The sequence below is a fragment of the Nicotiana sylvestris genome, chromosome 10 (assembly GCF_000393655.2).
Source record: "Nicotiana sylvestris chromosome 10, ASM39365v2, whole genome shotgun sequence".
In the NCBI taxonomy this organism is placed as follows: domain Eukaryota; kingdom Viridiplantae; phylum Streptophyta; class Magnoliopsida; order Solanales; family Solanaceae; genus Nicotiana; species Nicotiana sylvestris.
The window spans coordinates 15,949,958-15,954,850 of record NC_091066.1 but is presented as its reverse complement, the minus strand read 5'-3'; the positions used below and the strand labels follow the sequence as shown (position 1 = coordinate 15,954,850).

At 31.5% G+C, this 4,893-nt stretch overlaps 1 long non-coding RNA gene across 1 annotated transcript; it reads right to left on the bottom strand.

Annotated features, from left to right (window-relative positions):
• Nucleotides 1–3,766: 3,766 nt before the first annotated feature.
• Nucleotides 3,767–4,635, bottom strand: LOC138880380 (uncharacterized). The gene is made up of 2 exons (XR_011403013.1): nt 4,549–4,635; nt 3,767–4,429 (listed from the first exon to the last, which is right to left on the bottom strand). It is a non-coding gene; the product is annotated as an uncharacterized lncRNA (long non-coding RNA).
• Between the last annotated feature and the right edge of the window lie 258 nt (nt 4,636–4,893).

Here is a 4,893-nt window from a genome sequence, read left to right as displayed (position 1 = left end):
ACTCTTTTATAAATTGCTTGTTATTTGTACATACCGTGTACTACTAAATTACCTTGTTTTTCTTTTGCTTGGACCACAAAAAACCGTTATCACCTTATAAAAAGGAACCTTAGCCCCAACTTGATGTTATTGCAACTACCATATAGTGACATGTTGATAGCAAATATAGGTGCAATCTTATGATTTTTAAGGTTTAATTAATTTTTAAGATTTTTTACATTGTATTCATTCATTGTACTTTCAAACTTACGATTTTTTTCAGATTGAACTTATGGGTTCAGACCTGTTATTGGGTACAATATTAGTAAATTTTTACATTGTATTCAAATAAATTGAACGCCACTATTCTACATTCGCCCCTGAGTCTAATACAATCAAATACGATGACATGACAGCAGAGGCAATATTTTATCTTTTTGAGGCCACAACTAAAAGAGCAAGTGATTAATAGTGATGCCGTTGAAAAAAGTGGTGGCCATATAAAGGACGCAGGCGTCATCAAACATGCATACATCTATAAATGCACACTTTTATTTTGCTATATATGAAGTTAGGTAATTGACCGCTTAGGGTTGGCAAATAGGTCAGTGACTAAAGTCGCGCGGAAGTAGTTTTCTGCAATTTTATGGATGGGAGATATATATGCTTCTGTATTTAACACTTTTGCTTTTTTAGTATGTTAAAAAACAATGATATATTTTTATACTTAGGAACAATATAATATAATTTTAAACTTTTCTGTTTATCCTTAATAGATGATTTATAGCTAGACGAATGTGTAAGTTTTAAAAAAAAATCTTGTTAAACTCTATATCCAATCAAATACCATAACATCAAATGAGACGGAAGGAATCTATATATTAATATAAAGGAGGGACATAGAAGAGTCATGTAATATTTTTCATAGGTGAAGATTGCTATTTATCTTTTTTCCTGTTTTTTTTTTGCCATTTTTCCTTCTTTTTTAATTCCTTTTTGTATTATCAAAAGTTATGTTTTTCCAAAATGAGAGGAACGGTTGCAACAATTAATTACTGTTGGAGTTTGAAAGACGCCTGCTATGAAAGGTTACGACAGTTAATTCCTTTTCTAATTATGGCAATTCAAGTAGTAAACAAGTAAATGCCTCTAAATATTTTAGTCAATTCCCCTGTAATTAATGTTATTAATTAATACGTTTAATATAAATTAGGCTAAGCTATTCCTTTTTGACAACTATAGTAGCACTCCAACAGATATATTTATTTGCTTTAGCAACTTAAAAAATATAATGCAAATGATGGAAATCCATGTCATGGAACATTTTCTTTAACTTTTCGTATAATTTTCTTTGAGGAAGATAATCTCATGAAAAACACTCTGTAGAAGCAAGCATCTATAAACCGATTGGTTCATCATAGGCGATCGAGAAAGGATTGAACAAACATGTATTAACAGAATAATTGAGGTGAGTTTTTCAATATCCTATTTGGCATTTTCTTTTTCATTTTATATAACTATATATAGATGTTATAATTTTGAATTTCTTTCTTTCTTTTAACGGTGTTCGTGTTGAAATCATAAATTTTCATTTGATTTGTGATTTTATCAATCAATTTATAGAAATTATTTATCTTTGACTACGTATGAATTTTTTTTATCTTTTCTATTTTAACTAAATTCACTGAAATACCATTTAGTAAGATTATCAATGTGGTCCAGTTAAAATTTTTGCCTCTAAAAATTAAAATTGTAAGTAATCCCTTCAGATTAAAATAGTCATATATTTTGGTTCTTTACTTACTAATATTTGCCTTATATTCCTCAGGCAGTTGCAACATCAAAGACGGAAAAGTAACACTGTTTCATTTTAATAGAGCACCCTTTTCATCCAAGTTTCTCCCCTCCAGTGTGTTCCATTATATTCCTCTTGAATATCTCAAATGTAAATGAGGAGACATCTCAAACGAACAAAAAAATAGCCGCGATTTGAAGTGATTGCAGCAGCGGCGACATGATAGACATGCAATGGTAGTAGTTTTCCTTTCCCCCACAAATATTTGTGTGTCCGTGGACTTCTACATGTATGTTATAATAAGATTTCTGTATTACATGAATAGAAGAGAAATACCTATTCACTTCAATTTTTTTATATCACATCAAAACTAGAAAAAAATGAGAAAGCATATGCCCGTGTCAAGCAATTAAAAGAGTAAATTATGAATAGTTTATGCGAAAAAAATAAAAAGAAATTTTTAGCGAAACCCGACATGATGCAAAAGAATAGGAAGACAAACAACTATGTATACATAACCTATTTTTATTATTTTTAATATCCGAATATTAAAAGAAGATCATTTCGTAAAGAGGTCTTTTCTAAATCGTGCGAAGCGCGATAAGTTCACTAGTATTGTATAAGACAAAGTAACATATTAGACTTTGAGCTTAGTTAAACACAATCAAATAAGATAAAACGGAGGGGGTATATTAATTAGTACCTTATTCAACAAGCTACACAAAAGCAAGGTCCCGTAAATTAAAGATGTTGGTTAATATCTTTGAATTTTTCAGATCGGTAACACTTGGAGATCGAAAAGTTTTCAGCAAATTTACTACTATTTATTCTCCTTATTAACAGAGTTCTTGAAATTGAAAGAAAAAAAAAACTTGAAGCTAACTGCACAAGGATAAGAAATCATGACCTCGAAGATTAATAAAATATGCACTAACACAATTGTCAATACCACATTTTACTCTTAGCTTGTTAATAATTTAACCTAGCTTATATAGTATTTTTTTTTTTTTTTTAATAATTATGTAGTTTAGTTGGCTAACATAAACCTTATCTTTTTCTTTTAATCTATTAAAACAGAGAGAGAAGACTGGGAGATTGTAGTTAATATATTTATTGGCTGAGTACCAATTAAATATGACTCTTTTCATTTCCCTGAGCACAAAGGAAGATTGCCTCCACGATCGGTGCCTACTGCTCCTCCTGGCGTAGTCCCTGGAGTCATAATTTTTTCTAGTTTTCAAATTCTTTAACGGCTTCCTTCTATTCGTGCTTCAACAGCACGAGATGCCTCAAGAAACCATTTAACATTGTTCCAGTATTCCGAAGATAATTTTCTACATCTTTTGACTTACCTTTACAATTAAACATGTCAGTTAGCACACAGAAAAGGCGTGAGTACAAGAACTAGCTAGCAATATTTCTTTTCAGAAATTGCTGAGGACGATGCTAAGACATTTCCATTATAAATGATAAATCCAATTCTAGAGGGAAATATGATCGCTAAAAGAAGTTTTAATACATACCCCAAAAAATACTTAGACAGTGATCTATCCATGGCCAGGATGAAATTTGGGCGAAACTAAGTGGAGGTTTGACAGACTGAACCTCAATTTTCGCGTTACCCAAACCAAAGCTTGTAGTGGGGTAAAAGGAAGAAATCAGACCAATGTCTCCACCCCCAGCCAAGAAAAAAGAAGATACAAATTTAAGTAACCATTTAAACACATTTATTGTTAAAAAGATTATCAGCAAAATAATATTGGAGTTTATGCAGATAATTAAGGAGATTAAACTGTCTAAACAAACAAGGGATATATAAAATGTCTTACTGTATTTCTGTATCTCATAGGAATCATAAATTTAACAGTACCATGTTTGCTTTTTAATTTAAGCAGTTTCAAGAATAATGATCAGTATCTTCTCGTGAACGAAACCCCTTGGTCTAATCATAGCTAGTGTTAGAAATCATGTCTAGGCTACGTGCAGATGGCGTTAAGGTTGTACCAGTTGAATGTAAATATAGTTGAGAGCCTGAAGAAAAAGGCATTGTAATATTGCCTGGTACATTATTTTAGAGTCTTCTGTTCCAATTGAGAAGGTATTAGGCTCAGAATAATAATAGGAATTAAAAGGCATAGGGTTAGGGTTATTTAACATGCCTAAAAAAGAAGATTGACTTCTCTCTTGGTTTTCTTGCTCATTTGTAGTAGTAATTCCCTTGGATCTTTCTATCAAAATACTGATCATCTATTTGATGGAGTTGATTGAAGGATTTTGGTGGTATTTGCAATGGTGGAGTTCATCTATTTCATGTTTAGTGATATTAAGTAACCAATCTACAACTTTACTAGGTTGGCCTAATCCAAGTCTATCTTGAAGATCATATAATTGAATTGCAGAAGACACTGAAATTAAGTCTAATTCTTCTGTCTCTTAATCCTCTTATAGTGCAGACCTTACTATGCCTATCTTTACCTCCAAATGAACGCGAAACGCGCACGATTCTTGGATTGTTAAAACTTGTCCATGAATGTTGTCTTGAGCTAGATGGAGTTGTTGAAAATTGGCCATTGTTGGTGCTTTCTGGCTTCGTCTGATCGACATTTTTCTTGCTTGAATTCATGATTATTTTGCGCTAATATTCTTAATATCAACCTGCAGAAAATCAATAAATATTAAAAGAAAAGTAAGCAGGATGGTATAAATATTTTGCCTGACAGAAAGATACCAAAATAATTAATAAGTTATTCGATTGTAATGAAAATGAAAATTACAGGGTCTTTTACTTCAGCTGCAACTATGCTTGAAAATGAATATTATAAAGAGATAGTAAGTGGTTAGGAGAAGAGTGTACGGATTCTAGTGTATGCTACCACAAGATAATTAGTAAAAAAAATCTTTACGCCCTTAAGAAGTAGTGATGAGTTAAACTATTTGTGTTGAAACAAAAGTCAGCTTGGTAAATTGATTCCGTTATGCTACTATCTACTAGGTTCCAAACCTTCCCCTAGCTCTAAAATCTATAAATACCTTTGCAGTCGAGAGTTGTAGAAAATTAGGTTTATGTAATCTTGAAGTTTCCATCCATAATATTGGAAATCTCTATACAAGGGCGGATT